Source organism: Monodon monoceros, unplaced genomic scaffold (genome assembly GCF_005190385.1).
Source record: "Monodon monoceros isolate NGI ecotype Baffin Bay Population unplaced genomic scaffold, NGI_Narwhal_1 Super_Scaffold_18, whole genome shotgun sequence".
Taxonomy (NCBI): domain Eukaryota; kingdom Metazoa; phylum Chordata; class Mammalia; order Artiodactyla; family Monodontidae; genus Monodon; species Monodon monoceros.
Genome location: NW_021703774.1, coordinates 102,413,913 through 102,433,296, shown reverse-complemented (window position 1 = coordinate 102,433,296; position 19,384 = coordinate 102,413,913). Strand labels below are relative to the sequence as shown.

Here is a 19,384-nt window from a genome sequence, read left to right as displayed (position 1 = left end):
GTGGCCTCTCCCGTTGCGGAGCACAGGCTCCAGACACGCAGGCTCAGCGGCCATGGCTCACGGGCCCAGCCGCTCCGCGGTATGTGGGATCCTCCCGGACCGGGGCACGAACCCGTGTGCCCTGCATCGGCAGGCGGACTCTCAACCACTGCGCCACCAGGAAATTTTGTAGAAATACGGGCTTCCCTCCTCCTTTATTTCTGCTTTTCTGTAATTTCCAAAATATCATTCAGAATCATACTTAGTATGTTGCATTCTCCAGAATTCTGCTTAAGTGTGTTTCTGAAGCAGACAACCTACATTTCATCATTGATTCATTGAATTTTCCATACAGTTCTAAAAATATGAAAATTGTGGATTGAAATCAAATTGGAAACTTTCAGGCTTAAGAGAGTATTTTTAGAGGAGCAATTCAAAAATGCTAATTAATACACTTTGGCAAATCACAACAGCAGCTAACTCAAGTAGCCCTTATTTTGTGCCAAGTACTGTTCTAAGTACTTGTGTGTATTAGCTCATATAATCTTCACAACAGTGAGGAGGCTGGTGACATCATCACTGTTTTCATTGCCATCATCAATGTCATCACCATCATCATCACCACCATCGTCATCACCACCATCATCACCATCACCATCACCACCATCATCACCATCCATCACCATCATCATCACCACCATCGTCATCACCACCATCATCACCATCACCATCACCACCATCATCACCATCCATCACCATCATCATCACCACCACCATCGTCATCACCACCATCACCATCACCACCATCATCACCATCACCATTACCATCATCATCACCATCACCATTATTTTTATTCTCCCTTTTCCTCCTCCTCCCAGCACGCTACTCCTACCACCACTTCCATTTCATCAATGAGAAAACTGAAGCAAACTGAAATCAAGTAACTTACCCAGTAGCACAGCTAATAACTAGTAAAGTCAAGAGTTTAACCCAGGCAGTCTGGCTCTAGGATCTAGTTTCCTAATTACTACACATAGGGCTAACTATAGACGCAGCTCCCACAAGCTTCCACAGACTTATAAGTATGATTTGTGTTTGGGTAATATTCTGAAAAATCTTATTTTTCAGGATTTTCTAGAATACAGTTATTGAGCACTTAAGCCACCTAAATTATTTTCACTGATGTGTGGGCTCTGAGCGGATGTGTAAGAGGAGTTGTGCTGTGTATTAATGTTACTTACAATCTCTCTAAGCCTAGTTTTCTCAGAGTTTTAGCCACAAGAGGGACATTGATAAATATGTCGTCTGATTTCCTTCTTTTCCCAATTTACAAATGAGAGGAATTCTTCCATGAGTCCCCCAGACAAAGTTAGTCATTTCCTGCTTTTTGATTCCCGAGGCACTTTGTTCATACTCTATATTTTAAGTAAATACTGTTTTGTAGTTAATCTGTTTATATGTCACTTTTTTCCATCCCCCACCCTTGCCTCCAAGTGGGTTCTTCAATTGCTGGAACCAGGTCTAATTTGTTTTTGTCTCCCACTAGTCTGGTGACAAATGGATGAATCATGTTGCCTGGAGAGGTTAAGGGACTTGCCCAGAGTAGCCGACCTGAAATGTGAACGGCTTTCGTGACTCCTCGTCTAGTACTTACCACTCATGTGCTGCCAGAAATGTTTTCAGATGACTTGGATGCTCGCTTACGGAGCTAGGACACAGTTTTCCTATTGTGTTTCTCTAGACTAGCTCATTTTTAAAACAACAATGATAGTGTTGATGAGGACGCTTCCACTGCCGCCTTTATCTCCATGTATCATTTTGAGGATGAAACGAAACCATAATATTTGTGAAAGCTTTCGAACTGGTAGAACCCCTCCTGCAAGGATGTATATCGCTGTTCCTGTAGTCTGTTATTGTGTGATTTACAAAGTATTTTCACACTCATAGTCTCCTTTACTGTTCATCCCACCCCTGTGAAGTGGGTGGAGTCTCATTGCCATTTCACACGTGAGAGAATGAGGCTGAGAGAGACTAAGTCCTTTCAGCTACAATCACAAGTGGCTGGAGGAAGCCCGAACCCAGCCACTGTGTTGCTCTTCCCAACATAGCCCCTGGCCCAAGGCTCAGAGCCACTCAGAGTGTGGTGGCGTCCCTCCAAAGCCTCCAGGAGTGAGCCTAGGAGAGATGAGAGCTAGGCTCTTCTGGGATCAGGGTAGTTACCTATGTGTGTTTACGTTCCAGTCACATTTTTTGTCTTCTCAAAATGTAGGGCCTGGGCACAGAAAGCTTTATAAGATACAGTGAGCAAGGCGATTTTGAAGTGGCCAGCCAGCCCTGGAGCAAGCAGCCGCAGCATGGGGACCGTGTGGGTCCAGCAGAAGGAGGCTAACCCCGCCATTGCTTTAGTCTCAAGGGGGAGTTCCTTACTACCACTCTCAGGAAATGAAGGATGATAAATCCAGCTGCTGCTTCCTGTTTCTATAATTCTGAGATTTATTGTTTTTAAACGGGTAGAATGCTTTATTTTTAAACCAGTGGAAAATACCCTCAACCTGTTCCTCGTTAGTATTTCCTTAAAAACTAGATGTACTCACTTGGGCTTTAAAGGGTGTGTGTGTGTGTGTGTGTGTGTGCGTGTGTGTGTGTGCGTCTGAAATTCCCATGATGCTGCCTGAGCTGGCTCACTGTCTGTTTTTCAACAACAGAAAGAAAACCAATTAACGCAGATTTTACTGGGCAGGAACCTCTGTGTGAGATTGGTGACAGTCATTTAGAGGAGGCCTGTAATTTATATCAGTGGTATTACTATCATGCTTGTGCAATTCAGGTCTGGTTTTTCTTCTGCTTGTTGTTATATTATTAGTGAATAAAGACCTGAGTCATTTAAGAAACACACTACCTCCTCGCATGCCATAGTTCATGGGAAGTCGCCATTAGGTATAGGTTACCAGGCTGAAACTTGGTGGATTTGATTGTGTAACCAATGACTCCATAACTAAAAGTAATAGGTAGAAATATTTTCTCTAATGTCAATTTTTTTATTGCCTAATTTAAGAGAAAGAGAATGTGTATAGGAGTGCCAGTGGGGCATCATTTCAGAAGCACTAAAGGAAATTTATTCAGCAAAGTAGCATTTTAAGAATGTAGGAAATATAGCCAGTCCCCTTACTGAGTAAGAATATTACCTCTAATTTAAGCCCTTGGCCCCCTCCTTTAATAGTCCTGAAATCATAGCTATGGCAGTACTCTGTTCACAATGGGTAATTAGTACATGTTGCATTTAGGAACTGGCTGGCCAAATGACTTCTTTACACTTTTATAATTACAGTTACAGTTTATGTTAAATGAATTCAGAATAAAAAGGAAATCTTCATGACTTAAAGACAAGCTTATACTGGATATTTGGTCTGACTTTGTTAACATCTCCTGAAGATAAGTAAAATTGTGAGACTCTAACACTTATTAGAGGCCCATTCTAGTATACTTGGTGCTGTGGAAATCTCCAGTTCTAATCTCAGCTATGCCGTTTCCTTGTTGCAATGGTTTTTTTGGCCAAAAAAATGAAGTTGACACTATTTCTTTGTCTCTCAGTAGTTTGTAAGGATCAGATTAGTTGGAATCCATGCAAGTGCTTTTAAAAACTGAGGTGATGATAAAGACATTAGGTAATACTCTTATTAAGTGGCACTCGGGCTGTAAATTGTAATTTCACATTTCAGACTTTGCTCCTTGTGTCGTGAGGCAGCCTTTGAACACCACGGTTTTGTCTCCTTCGCTTAAGAGTTCCTTCTAATAACTTGTGAATTGGTGGGGGGTGGGATTTAATTTAACTTGAGCTAATCTTGAATTTAAAATAAGCTGAAGGGGGCAGTTATGGGCTTGGTAGGGGCAGTCAGATCTGGGTTTGAATCCTGGTTGACAGTATTTTAGCTGCATGTTCTTGGTCAAACTCAAACTTTCTAAACCTCAGTTTTTCTCTCAGTAAAATTAGAACAGTAATACTACTGCTCAGGGAGGATGTGACAATTTAATGAGCTTGAGTGTATGAGTGTTTGGTCACTCAGTAGGGATGGTGTTCTTGTCTCCTCCTGTATGTTTGCAGAAGTCTCAGTGTTGCATGGTGAGATGCAGCCTGAGGTTGCCACCCAAAGATGGTCTCCCCACCTCGTCTTTTCCCCCGCATACTGCGGCCAGGGAAAGGAGGAGAAAATGAAGCTGCTTTAGGTCACTGACACTCTCCTTAGGGAATAGTAAATATTTCTTTTCCCACCTTCTTCCTTTCAGTGTAATTTGACTTGAGTTCTTTCAATGCTTGACCTTCAAAGGGAGTTTCAGTGGGTGAGAAAGCCTGACACTGTTTGGAATCCTTGAACGTATACAGAGCTACTCAGTCATATGTCCATGGGCTGTGTTTTCTTTTCAAAGTTATATGAGTTTTGGAATTATTTTTGTAAGGCACTTTTTTTTTTTCCTTTAGACTTTCCCTGAAAAGGACCTTTTAAAGTTTTACGACCGGCTAAATAATATGGTGGTTAGCAAGGTTAATGTTTACCAGCTCGCTGAAGGGAAAAGCAAACAATATATATCCAAACTCTGTTTAAGAATTTCCATAGAATTACGAATCCTTTAATCTTGATACCTTTATGTAGTCATAACAGCATACCTACTTGGGTGAGAGCTCCCAGTAGAAATGTGTTTACTGTGTATGGTTTAACTTTATGCTCGAAATGAGAAACAGACATATGAAAACATCTCTGTACTTTCTCACTCTGTTATTTTTAACTTCTAACTCCCTGCTCCTTTTCATCCTAAAAAATAGACCCTTCCATCAAACCTGCCTCCTCTTCTAGCTGTTTTCCCAGCCTTTTGTTTTCCTCCCCAGCCAAGAGAAGCGAATGTTCACTTTCCCACTTACTGCTTGCCCACGGTGGGCCTGACTTCTTCCCGGAGAGAGCTTGGGCCAAATTCTCAGGGGACTCTCAGCTGCCAGACCCAGCAGTCACTTTCTTTACTCCTTAACTTCCTTGACTAGCTTGTGATAAGTGCTACTGCCTTCCAGTCTCTTCTTGAAGTGTTTGCCTCCTTTGGCTTCCAGGACAGAGTTCTCTTCTTCCTTCTCTGACCCTTTCTTCTCCCTCTCCTTTGCTGAATCCTTTTCTTCTACCTGTGCCCTAAATGTTAGTCATCTCCAGGGTTCTTTGACCTTTTCTCTATATGGACTCTCCTAGGGTGGCCTCACTCTCCATATACTGATCAGTCGTAAAATGTAATTCCATCCCAGGTCCTTCTCAGTAGTCCTGAGACGCAGGTCTGCTGACTACTAGACATCTCTACTTAAACTTATTATACCAATTCTAGTTCTTGATGGTGAAAAATTGCATTTACCTGGAAATCATCTTGACTAGTAAAACTTTCTCATTTCCCTTCCTCCAGTCTTTCCTCCCTCTGGTCCCCCTTGCATACTCTGGATAGAATTCTTTCTAAACTGGAATGCTGATTTCATTACTCGCTTTGTTCAGACCCTTCAGGGGTTCCTTATTGTCTCTTTCTGATTTGGATCTGAGAAGGTTGCACATTCCCTGAGTCCTACTCCTGCAGAATCCCCCCACCCTTTTGTGTTCTGGGAAACCACAAAGGAGTACTCACGAGTGAGTCTATCCAAACCTTTCTATTTCTAGATGCTTTTGTTTAAGAGGCATTTTTTAGTAATTTGAAATGTATTAATTGTGGCACCTGCTAAATCGCTCTGTCGGAGACCTCTAGTAGAATGGCTTAAATAAGATAGATATTTCCTTCTCATATAACAGCCCAGGTGTGAGCAGTCAAGGGCTGGCAGGACAGCTCTGCCATGAGCACATGGTCTCTGAGCTTGTGCCTGCTTCCCTATTGTCTAGCCAGCAGGAAAAGGAAGGCCAAGTCCAGTAGCCTTGTCTATGTGGAGGTTACCAGGAAGTGAACAGTCACTTCTTCTCACAGCCTGTTTGTCCAGCTTCATCACATGGCCATCGCTGGTTGCAAATGAGGCTCCGAAATGTTATCTCTAGTTGGCCGCAGTGCACCCAGCTAAACTGAGTGTCTGTTACCAAAAAGTAGAAAGGGAGAATGGTTTCTGGAAGATACTTAGTTGTCTTTATCACAGAAAGCAAGAACTATGTTGATTAAGAAGTCAAACTGGCAGAAAATGAGTGATCTTTTTGAAAAACTCATCTGGACCTTCTCTGGAAGGTTTCGGCAGTCGCAATATGTAAGTTATAGGATTCATTCAACACCTTCTACTGTTTTTCCTTCCCCTTCCAAAAAAAAAAAAAAATGTTATTCAGGGTTAAGAATATATGAACAGAAAGGGCGGTTTGTAGCTCTTATCCTCAACTAATGCATCTGTGGTAGAAATTGGTGGCACCTGAAACATGAGCATATATACAGAATAATGCTCATAGCGTGGAATTTCCCTCTACAATCGCCATTTATATTTTCACATTTAGTACAACTTTTGGTAGCATTTTATCACCATCTTCAGAACATTTTCTGAAAGGTAATGTTGACAGATTCTTTCTCAGTGGTGTTAGCATTCATCCTGCCGCCTTGTATTCTTCACTCTCAGATGTGTAAGTAAACGCCACCTATCAGTGTGTTGCATATTGGATCAGTTTCTCAGCTGGTGTGGCTTGGCACACAGGTAACAGCATAAGTACCTGTTTGCTGAAATACAAATCCTCTTAGCCCCCAGTGCAGAGCACTCCATCTGGGAGCAGCTTCAGCACTTTTCCACTTTGTACAGTACAAATATTATCATTTTCTACAATATCCTATTGGGGAAAAGTGTAAGAAATGCTGTTTAGATGGTTTGTGTCTATTTCTTTTCCTTTTTTTTTTCAATTCCACATTTCTTACTAGAAAGTAGTTGTAATATGTAACATGCTACCGTGATAAAAGGTCAGTCTCCATTCGTAAAGTAGTATAGACTATCATGAGACATCAACTACTTTGAATTGACTATAGTGTGAAATAGCAAAGTTAGGATGTATCTACAGATGATTTGTCTAAAAAAGATCTAGACTTGTTTATACATGCCTTACATAACGGCATCAGATATTTCCAGCCCATGTGGCCCATACTTAGGGTGACAACAACTCCTGGTTTTCCTGGCAGAGTCCCAGTTATACCATAGCCTGGCATCTCACCTTGTTTAGCATTTGTCACTATCAAGAGTTTTCCAGTTCAGAAGGTGAATTATATGTCTACTTACGTTGCATATACCTGGTCTCAGCTGTCACAGTTTTCTTGACAGTCAGATACTTTGATGTCGTTTTTAGGGCTGTTTACTCTAAATAATTCTGGGCAGAATGGTGTAGTGGTTCATGCTTCATCTTTTCAAGAATACCTAAGGTAGGCATGGGCAGATCTTTAGGATGTGGGAACACAAGGACTGTATCTATCTTGTTACATTATGTGTATTCTCAGCAACTGTCACATCACCTAAAGCAAATATTTGTTGAAACTGTAAATGGTATGAACTTGATGGCTTCATGACAACAAAGGTTTTCTGAAGTCTCTGATGGGCGAGATAAGTTATCTTCAGCTACAAATCCCTAATACCTAACACAATGTATAGCGTTTGAGAATGAATCGATGAATGATTGAACAGCCACTCTCAGTCTTAACATTGGCAGCCTCTACCTAGTGAGACTGGTCCATCAAGACAGGAGGCAGTATGATTATAGTTCTCATGTGTTGCATGTAAAATTTACACAAATGAGCCAGTTGTTTCTTGGTTATAATGATTTGTTTTTACTGTTTTGGCTCTCATGAGAAAGAAAGGAAGATGAGATTTAATTGCTCCAAAAATGATCATACCTCAGAAGGATAAATTCTGTCACTTAGAAGATTTAGACCTTAGTTTACATCCAATATCTGATACTTTAGTCTGGAATTCCCAGTGAGTGTTCTAGGAATGAGTACCAGATGGCTGAAATATTAGTTCATTCATCAGCTGAAAGCCTTGGGCCTGACTGTGTTCACCCTGTTAAGTTTACCCAAAAGCATGTAAAAATGTCCTCTTCTCTGTGGGCCACGACATGAACTGGGCTGGGAAGTGCCATTAATGATCTCTACAATTAGAATAGTAGATACTTAAATAAATACATTGGCACCATTGGCACTCAAGCATGTAACACAGTTTTTCAAAAATGTTACCTTGGGCCGTTTTTTCAGAGTTAAATAGATGCCATGCTTTAGCAGAAAGTAAATATCCCCAAATCTCCAGAGTCAGAGATCTTCATGTAATCTTCAAAGAAGCAACTCATCTGAGATAACTTACAGCATACTAAGTTAGAAGTTATATATTTTTATAATTAAAGTGATTATGTAAAGAAATTATGTACCTTCCCAATTCAAAAGGTTTAGGGATTTTTTACAAACTGTGGACTGCTCAATTGTGATTCCATTTTATAGCGTCACTAATTCTTTATAAATGGGGCAAGTGTTATAAATTATAACACATGACTGTGGCTCTCTGTTACAGCTCCGTTAGTTTGTTATAATTTGGGGGAAAGGAGAAGAGCGTGAATTCCATGCACATCTTAGCTAGTGAAATTCTTCCGGTTAAACGTCCTATCAGACCTGCTTTTCTAAAGATCATTTGTAATTTTCACATATAGATGCTAAGTCCTTAGAAACAAGATTAAGCAAATTGAATATGAATAAACACTCCTTTGAAATAGAACAAAAGTGATATTCCACCAAGTTTACCAATTTATCATGACTAATTCTAAAATAAGGCCTTGTTTGCATTCCTCTAAAAGGCTAACCCTTTGGGGTCATTTTTAGTCAACTCTAAGATGGTTTCTAATGTTGATAATGAATTACACTATAATAGAGATTATGTTATCAAAGGTCATTCATGATTTTTAAGAGTTTTGATTGTCCTTCATTTCTGCGGTATTTGATTTACACCTTTATTCTCTTGAAGACAGCTCCTCCTTATCTTAGTTTTCTTGATTTTCTTTTCTCTCTTTTCTTCATTAATTTGTTTTTCACCCTCAAAGCCTTCATGGTCCTTTTTCCTCCCTGTTGCCACCACATTTCAATCCTGGGTTTTCCTCAAGGTCTCCCACCTTCCCCAATTTTTTGGACATCTAGGGCCAATTTTGGAAAGTATTTAGTATGGGAGCATCCTACTATGTGCTTAACGTTATACTGGGTGATTTGGTATCTGGTCACAGTGGTATTTTATCCCCATTTCACTGATAAGGAAAACAAAGGCCCAAGTTTACACAGCAAGTGATGTGAGACATTATTTGTGTTCCTGTTTTACAGTTGAATTGTAAGAGGTGGAGATGGGATGAAATCTTAGGCAGGCTATCTCCTTAAGCCACGTTCTTATCCATTATGCTACCAACTTGTTAAGAATTGAATTCCGTTTTAAATTATTAGCTCAGAAAAAGACTCTAGATTATTTGCGCATAAATTACACCATTTCCTGATTATCTTTGTACACGCTTAAAATATTTAGTTTTGTTCTCATACTATTACCCCTTATACCTTTGCTCCACCTTTATTGCTACCCTGCTGTTTGGCTATTGTTTACTTATAAAATGTAAACTCATCTTAATATTGACCTAAAGAAAGCACAGTGAAGAATGAAACTATGCTGCCTTCCCGTCACCCTTAAAAGATATAATAAAGGGGTTTTATTTTTGTTTTTTTTACTGTTCTGTATAGTTTATCCCAGAAACCAGATTTTATTAGCATGAATAATCACAGGCTTTGATCACAGGTAGGATTCTTACGGTATTATATGCTGGCTCCCTTTTGATTATGTTGCACATAATGTTCAGTGAAATACATCGTATGTATGTGTTCTCCAAATATAGATGAATGCAGACTATTTGGGGTTTTAAAATTGTGCTTCACCCCAGAAGTATTACAAAGAGATAGCTGTCAATCATCTGTATGTTGATAACACTAAAGTAATGTTTTTCAAACTATCTAAGCTTACAGATTTCATGGCCAAGTATGTGAGGGCTTATATTTCTTTTCATTTATTATGTATAACCTACCTACTTTTTAAAAGGACTTGAAGAAAAAGAAAAGAATAAAGGATTCTGGAAGATGTATGAGGGGAAAAAAAGGATTTGAAGGGCTTATGAGAAAAGATTCAGTTACAATAAAACCATGTAAATGGATGTAAAAGAAGAAGGGTATGGAACAGTAAGTAGAGAATTAAAAGACATCTGGGAGTCAACCTTGACACCTTTCTCTCCTTCATCCTCCCCATCCAATCCATTGAGTCCTGCTGTTATTTCTTTGGCCTGTTAGCTCACAAATCCACCCATCTTACTCACTTAGTTCTCCATCAGTCACAGCCTAGTCTTTCCCTCTGTCCTTTGCCCAGAGCAGTGCAGTAGCTGCCTTCTTCATCTCACATCTTCCCTCACTGACCTGTACACTAGGCCTGCAGTAATCTTTTCAGAGACACAAATCTGACTTAACCCACCTCCTCCCTCCACTAAAAACACATCAGTGGCTTCCCACTGCCCTTAGGTTGATGCCATCAGAAACGCTCACACGGCCTCATCTCCTACCACCCGTTCTTCTCACTCCCCAAGCTCCAGGCCACTGACCTTCTTTCAGTTCCTCAGTATTTTCTGCTCTCCCTCTCTCTCCACACGGCCTTTGGACGTTCCGGTCCAGCCCATCGTGCACTCTTTCTTCACCCCTCACGTCAGTCCTGATTTCCTCCTCAGTCTTACTGGCGGAAAGTCCCGTGTTATCCGCCTTCATAATCCCAGGCAAGCAGAGAAGGTCTGGCTTTTCTGGAATCTGAAATTGGGGGAAGAACCCTCTTTAAGAAAAAGAACACCAAGTTAGAGACATAAAAGTAGGTGCAGGGCCTTGAAAAGGGCCTGTGGAAGGAAGGTGTCCTGAAGCTTGAGTTTTCACTGCACAGCAAATCTGCCTCTGCCTGTTCCTCTTCTTGGTAGCTCTTCTCAGTTGACCATTTTCTATATCCAGTTACAGGAACATTTCTCTCTGTGAGAAAGGAAATACGCCTGAATTTGCTCACCAAGTTTTCTCCAGGAATGTGCATCATGTTAGTACTTGAGTATACAGTATATATTTCATGGATGAAGGGATGAGTAAGTGAATAATTAAATGAAGACTCAGGGGCTTCCCTGGTGGCGCAGTGGTTGAGAGTCTGTCTGCCGATGCAGGGGACATGGGTTCACGCCCCAGTCCGGGAAGATCCCACATGCCGCGGAGCGGCTGGGCCCGTGAGCCATGGCCGCTGAGCCTGCGCGTCCTAGAGCCTGTGCTCTGCAACGGGAGAGACCACAACAGTGAGAGGCCCACGTACCGCAAAAAAAAAAAAAAAATGAAGACTCAGGCTAAGAGTTAATGTTTATAATACATATATAAAATTTAGCCAGATTTCTTGCAAGCCAAAGCTAAGTGGAGAACATCTGGATTCCACGGCTCTTTATATCAGTAATCATGAAAGACAAACTTCTTTTCACAACTAGTAGTAAAGATGTATTTGTATAGGGTTCTTTCTATAAAACAGCTTATTGAACCCAGTGAATAATAACAGTGGCTAATCTTATTAAGCACTTACCGTTCTGGGCACTTGCTCAACACTTTGACACGGTTTTCTGATTTAAGTGTTTATCGACTCTAGTAAACTGTGTGTGTGCACAGTTAGATACAATCAGAACTTCCGCATCCATTGCCCAGGGGGAAGGGCAGCAAACTCCCCGGCGGATAAGGAGAAGGAAGGCCTGAGGCTCTGGCAGCTTCATTATCTCATATAATGAAGAGTTTGCCTCTGGCGCTCCTTCCTCTCTGGCCTTTTACATCACCTGGCTGTGTGTTTAATTGGTGCTCATTTGCCTCTGCCCTAGAGTTCACACTGGCTTGTCACCTGCTGTCCATCAGAAATCAGATCTCAGTCTTCTGTCCTGGTCAAGGTTTTGAAGGTTTTAAAGACAAATTTACCTTTGTCTTTTTGTTTTCCTGTAAAATGTTTAATTATGAGCCAAACTGCATGCAGATGGTCTATCAGAATGAGTTACCTTCAGAGTAACCTGTTCCAAAGAATTGTGTACTACTGTCCATCTGGACATTGAAGAACGCCTGTCAGAACTGGTCATTTTGACTTTGGCATAATTAATAGTGACCTTATGTGTCACTGTAATTAATAGTGGCAGCATTTGGCTCCCAGGTTCAGTGCCTTCTGAGCCCTCTCCTAGAATGCTGTTACAGGGCTGCGTGGTTCATTCAGTTACAGACCTTTATTAAGTGCCTGTCCTGTGCCATGCCCTGGGGACATGCAGATGGAAGAAACTCTCCTCCCTTTAGGTTAGGGATTCAAACCCAGGTGGAGGGAGAAAGGGAACTAGCCAGACTGATGGAGCTCCCAGTTCAGAAGGGTCATGAGCAACCATTGTCTAACTCTGCATACGTTTTTAGTACTGATGGCTAAGGTCCCTAATAAACTGCCAAGTAGCTTTTTTTAACTAAATAAGCTACCTATCCAAGGTACACTGTATCAATGTCTGAGTATCTTTTCCTAACTTCAAGAAGTGTTTTGAGAGTTAGTAAGTAGAGCACTGGGTCAAGGTACTCACATGCTTTCTAGCAGTCTTTACCAAGCCAGGAATAAAAACCGCTGGGCTCCCAGCTGTCCATATCCAGAGCAGATATCCATGGGTTTGTCATCAGAGGGGCATTCTGTCCCAAAGACAGCTGGAAGAGAATGTGGCAGACTTCCCAGGACCATGGAAAACTGCTAGGGTTTCAGGGAGCTCCATCCTAGTTCACTTCCCTTAGCCCAGTTTCAGGCATGTGCCGGACATACTCTAGAGAAGCAAGATTGAAGGTGAGTGACCTTAAAAGGAAAATGGTCATTTTGGGTCTAAGTTTCTATCTTACAGATGGAAAGAAGCAGCAGAAATGCAAATAAAGCTCCCCTTAGAAATCCCACTGGCTGCCTAGTAAACTGGGTGAAATTATGATTATAAAGGTTTGACCAAACACTTAGTTCTGATCTTGGGATGGCTTTCTCTGGATCCCTTATTAAGATCCATTAGCTGCTGGCTCTCTTTTTAGGGACTAGTCAACCATTTGCCTATTATCTCTTTTTTCTGTTTGTATTTACTCCAGGCTGCTTTCTCAGTCAGGACAGCTACTTTATTATTATTATTCCCCTTTTTATCTGTAGGATCTGTATCCAGCACACAGAGTATACTCCATAAATATTTGTTGAATAAAATGAAGTTTCTAGTAGAGGGTATATTAAGAGAGTCCTGTAGGTCCTGAAGCATTTCTGAAATTCTGTTGGCCAGAGTTTGTGGTTAAGGGGAACGCTAGTGATAATTTGTAGAAGAGACTCTGATGTTGTGTGGAACAAAACGTGGAAGCCATTGATTTAGAGGCTTTTCCGTATTGTTCCTTGAATAATATCTCATTTCTAGCTCTCAAACATGGGACTTGACTTTTAAAATCAAAAGCTACAAGAAAAAGCAAAAAAGTTCACAACAGTGTGTTAACTCATTTGTTATATTTCCTAAGATATTTTGCCTTAGGTCTACTAAAGTGTATTTAGAGTTACATTTCTCAGCTTTGAGCTTTGAAGTAAATTTTCTCTGTGAATAGCAGTACTCTAGAGAAAAACCTCCAGTAGGTACTAAAGTATACTTTGTGTAAAGTTCTTTTTATAGTTAACAAGTTCTGAAATTTTTATAGCCCTCTACTTTCAGGCATTAAATGGATGGGTTTTGCCCAGTGTGGAATCTGATTTTGATAGGGTTTATATAAGAAGTTTCCTGAAAACTCTGGAATTTTTTTCTTTAAGTATTTTTTTCAGTTATTTTTGAGGTATCTAAACCAAAGTAGTGTTAGAAGAAAACTACTTTTAAAAGTATAATTTCTTATCATAATCTTTAAGAGGGAGTAACACTAATTGTTTTATTTGTATACAGAATTATATCAACCAGAGAGTATCTTGTATAACTGTAATCCATAACTGTTAACACTTATCTAATACCAGTAATACAGAGCTCTGTTGGAAAAAAACTGAATCATTCCTTCTCATTCTATATGTGAAGCATTTTATTTTCTTTAACCATATGAATTTTAGGTACCTGAATTGGGTATGGTGTGTGTGTATCCATGCACTCGTGTATGCTGGGTGTTGAGGAAGGGTTATTCGTAGTGAGTGTGTAGCTTATTACCTCTTTATGAACTTTAATTTGTTTTCCTTTTACTTGTTTCTGTGTAAGATTTGAGAACTTGGTCCTCACCAGTCTCTTGGGTATTCTCCCATTTTCCCAGTTTGACCAAGAAGGCTGATTGTTTTTTCACAGAACACTGTAAAAAGAAAATGAAAGTTGGTATTTGATTGGGTAGGGAACTCGTACCTAGGTGGGAAGTGTATGTATTAGATTGATTAGTCAAGCTATTTGCTGCTTCTTACGTTAAACTCTTTTCATTAAATGACATTTCAAAGCCATTTGACTTTCTTCCTTTTAATAGGGGTATGAAGACCTAGTGCAGATGGGACGAGATTTTTAAGTTTTAATAGTGATCATATTTTTCTGTTTTAATGCTAGACCTTCTCTGTGTGCTAATAATAATCTCATTAATGTAAGTTTTCCAGCAAACACTACCACGTTTATACTGCTAATAAACAGGAAAGAAAGGGCAAGATTTGAGTCCTGGTCTCTTTGGCATCAAAGTCGTGCTCTTTCTAGTATAATATGCCACCTCCTAATATAAGAAATTTTAATTGAAATGTTTTTGAATAAATGAAATTGAATGCAAAGTTTTATTGTCAATCATTTATTACAGAATGAATTCTGTGAACATAGTGCTACATGCTAGTTCAAAATTCAAGAAATTGGCCCAGCCATTTTCGGTTAAAGACTGATTAAGATGGGCTTGCTTTCACCTTAATGATTCTTTTTCTGCATTCAGATTTAGCAAACATCTTTGGGGGCTTAACTTTGTGTCAGACCCCGAACTGGTATTTCCAATACATGACCCACATGACCCTGAGAGGTGTTGATATCAAGATTTTATAGGTGAGGCATGGATGCTTAGAGAGGATAAGTAAAATGCTAAAGATTTTTCTCCAGAACCAGTTCAGTTCAATCATAATAACATAGCAGCCATCTAAAAACATGTTTGAACTTAGAATGTACGTAGTCTAGCATGAGTATCTACAATTAGGCTATAATCCTATCTACTTCCAGTTTCCTATTTCAGTTGAGAGTCTGTTTAGACAATAAAATTAACAAAGATTGAGGTCTAGCTTCTAAATTTTAATAGTTTTACCGGGATATAGTTCATATGCCATACAATTCACCCATTTGAGGTGTACAATTCAGTGTCTTATAGTATATTCACAGGTTGTCAGGTTCAGGGTTGTTCTGAACCAATTGGTTATTGGTTTATTCCATTATTATTGGCCGTAAGATAAGAAACAGAATCACATATCATAAACTAATATAGCTCCGTTCTTTTATTTCCTGATTCATCTTTGTCCAGCCAAAGTCCAATAACATTCCCCTTTCAGTTCTAGTACAAAAAGCTTCCTCAACTTCCATGAGAAATGTTTGCTTACAGGAATATTAAGCTGATTTTCATATGTGCCATGGAGAAGTCTTGGAATGTGAAATCCACTTCCTTATAATGTAATTCTTTAAGTTCTTTGCAACAGACATATAAAGGAGAGCCCAGAGCATGTACGCAATTAGTACTTATTAATGTGCCTTCCTCAGGTTAAAAAAAAAAATCCCCTAATAACCATTTATAGCCATTCTGAGTGCTGACTCACTAAAGAGATCAAGCCTCAAGATAACTAGGTACGATCTCCTCTCTCATTGACTTGACTTTTAGATTAGAAAGTCACCTGAGGATCATAATAGACTTAATACACTATATCATATGAATATGTATTTATTGTCCTGTGTACACACACACGTACACAATGTATGAAAAGCAACTTTTATTTTCAAAGTGCCACTGCATCTCTAACTCAGTTAGTGGTTGAAGCACCCCCAGTTCTGCACCCAGTTTCTGATAGGTGAAATAGGAGAACGGACACATTAGTTGAAGTCCTATGTTCGAGATAAGAGCTAGTCGGTGGCTGACATTGCAGGAGAGTACTGGTTTCCTGCCTTATGGCCCAGGCACTTCCTTATAACTGCATTGAAACCATCTATGCCTTGGTTTCCATCTCTTGGCTTACCCATTAAATGTGATACCTATTGAGGGGCATACTAGACTAATAATAGAATGGCATAAGAGTTATTTGTAGTTTCTATAACATAATTTCTCCCATGTGTCTATGTCATTGACTTGCTACTTCTTCTGCCAAAATTATATTCCCACCACCCCATGGCAGTCCCCATCCTTCCAGTCTCATCTGAACAACCAGATCTTTGTGAAATCCTCCCACTAACGAAATGCAAATGTGAGTTTTCCCTGTCCTGTGCCTCTCCTATACCTTGCATTAACCAGGTCAGCAATTTTCTTACCATGTCATAATAGCACACTTATTGCTTGTCATCCCCCATTAGACTGGGAGCTCCTTGACGGGCCATTTCTATCTTCTCCATGGTGCCTGACTTGCGGTTTTCTTGAATTGTGAGTCAGTGTCAAAAGGTTGTTTTAGGGAAGGTGATGATTACATAATTTCACTCCTCTGTCTCTTCAAAGCCAAGGACAACAGTGAGAAGGTCTTTCCTTCAACGGCCAAGCCTTAGCCAACAGCTCAGTCATTGGATGACAGCGTGATAGAGAAAAGGGTCTGAAGATGAAAGATTCTGTTAGCTCTGTCACTTAATTGGCTCGGGAAGGTCATTTAAGATTTTTCTGCCTCAGGTTTCCTCATATCCTTGGGCAATAGTAATGCCTAGTTCACTGGGTTATTGTGAGAATCAATTGAGATATTTTATGGCAAAGTAGCTTGCAAACTGTAAAGCACTCCAAACATGAGAAGTAAAGAAAAGAGATGATAGAATTTGGTAGAAAGAACAGGTGGTTTGGCCTTAAATGAGGTTTTATATCCAGACTCCACCACTAATTATTTGACTTCCACAACTTAACTCCTATGAGCCTATTTCTTTACTTGTCAAGGGGAGGTAATAACACTTTGGCAACTTAGAGGAATGTTGTGAAGGTTAGATGGAATTCAGGCAGTGTTCCACTTGTGTTCTGTCTGTATACGTTCAACTGTTACCAGCCAGAGCTTTTGTACATTGTACATTCCTACCCCTGCACCCTCTTTTCTGTGGCAGATTGTACCCCAGGGAGAGCAGGCCCTTTCTCTCAAGCAAGGGGAGGCTGCCGGAGAAGGTTACGGGTTCACCTGGCCTTTGACCCCAGCCAGCCTGGGTGTGCCTTGGGACAGGGGTGAGGCAAAGCCTCAGTCTCGTGTCCCAGCACATTCCTAGGGCAGCTGTTTCTGCTACAGCTTCTTTTACCATTTCTTTTTGAAACTCCATATTGAAGTTGAAGCATGCATACGAAAAAGGCACATAGCCTCAAGTGTACAGATCACGTTTTATGAACCGAATATGCCCTTGTAACCAGACCATTCATTCTTGTTGCTGTCTGATGTTCCACTTTGTAAATATACCACATTTCATTTTTCCGTTCTAGCGCTAATGGGCATTTGGATAGCTTCCATTTCAGGGCTGTTGCAAAGAGTGCTGCTGGGAATGTTCTTGTTCGTGTCTTTTGATGAGTATGTGTATTTCCCATCGGTATATAGTTAGCAGTGGGATTGCTGGGCAATAGAGTTTGCATATATTCAGTTTTGGTAGATATTAAAGCAAAAACTTGCCAACACAGTTATATGAATTCACGCTCCCAGCAGCAGTGTTTAAGTGTTCTAATTGCTCCACATCCTCACATCCTTGGTATTACCTGTCTTTTTGATTTTAGGAGTTCTGGTGGATATTATAAGATTGTGTAGCATTTTAGAAATAGAACCCTTCCCTCAGCCCCCAAACCTCAACTTTAATACATTCATTTTCAGGAATGTGCTGTGTACAAAAGCAGGGGATTGTATCAGATGCAAAGCTCCTGATACGGTGCTTGGTATACGGAGGGAAGATGACGCATGATAGCTGCTGTCATCATCACCATCATTACTCAATGCCTTCTCTGTTCCTAAGGGGAGAGAATAGGGCACGGTAGATACAAAGGTGAATAAGACATAGTCTCTACCCAGGAGGAGCTCAAGAGCTAGTTGAAGAGACTAACACTGGAAATAGATTATTTTTAGACAGTATGATAGGAGCTTGAGAAAGAGGTAGTGCTTGAGCTGGGACTTGAAGAATACATCAGAGTTCAACAGAAAGGAAAAAAAAGGAAATGGGATGGAGGAAACGGCAGGGCCCCAAAACGCTTGTTGGGGAGTGGCAGCGTGGACTGCGTGCTGGAAGAGAAAAGCCGTCTGAGGCTGGAGTCGTTGCGTGCTGGTGTTGGTTGTTCAGGTGTTATCGCCCTTGAAGGATGTGCTGGGCCGAGCTGGTGACCATTCAGGGTCAGTGTGACATTATGGTACTCTACTGCTGTGTTCTCTGCCCCCCCACCTTTTTTACCTTTTCTTCCTCCTCGAGGAAAGTAATCAGCCTCCTCTTCTCTCTCCTGGGATCAAAACCTGTCCCAGGGCTTCCCTGGTGGCGCAGTGGTTGAGAGTCCGCCTGCCGATGCAGGGGACACGGGTTCGTGCCCCGGTCCGGGAAGATCCCACGTGCCGTGGGGCGGCTGGACCCGTGAGCCATGGACGCTGAGCCTGTGCGTCCGGAGCCTGTGCTCCGCAACGGGAGAGACCACAACAGTGAGAGGCCCGCGTACCGCAAAAAAAAAACCTGTCCCAAGTACAATGTGCTTGAAAACTACCGTTGACACTATGACAGCTGCAAAATGTCCCTGGTTACAAGAATCCCACAGTTTCTTTGCTGTGTGGTCCTTTAACTTTTTATGTTGAGGACTGGCTTAGAGTTTTTTTTTTTTTTTTTTTTTGCGGTACGTGGGCCTCTCACTGTTGTGGCCTCTCCCGTTGCGGAGCACAGGCTCCGGATGCACAGGCTCAGCGGCCATGGCTCACGGGCCCAGCCGCTCCGCGGCACGTGGGATCCTCCCGGACCGGGGCACGAACCTGTGTCCCCTGCATCGGCAGGCGGACTCTCAACCACTGCGCCACCAGGGAAGCCCCCGAGTTTTTATTCTTACTTGGGTCCAGGTTGCTTGTAATGGCAATTAAGTTTAATAAAATGCTCTTCTGCCTAATACAATATATAGACCGTGAATAAATGTTCTTGAGGAATTTTGATGTTGATGATGGTGATAAAGGTGATGATCAAGAACCTGTACAGTGTTTCATTGGTTGAG

At 41.0% G+C, this 19,384-nt stretch overlaps 1 protein-coding gene across 5 annotated transcripts in view; it reads left to right on the top strand.

The window, feature by feature from the left end:
* Positions 1–19,384, top strand: part of LRRC8D (leucine rich repeat containing 8 VRAC subunit D) — a 115,749-nt gene that overhangs the window by 92,571 nt on the left and 3,794 nt on the right. The window lies entirely within an intron of this gene.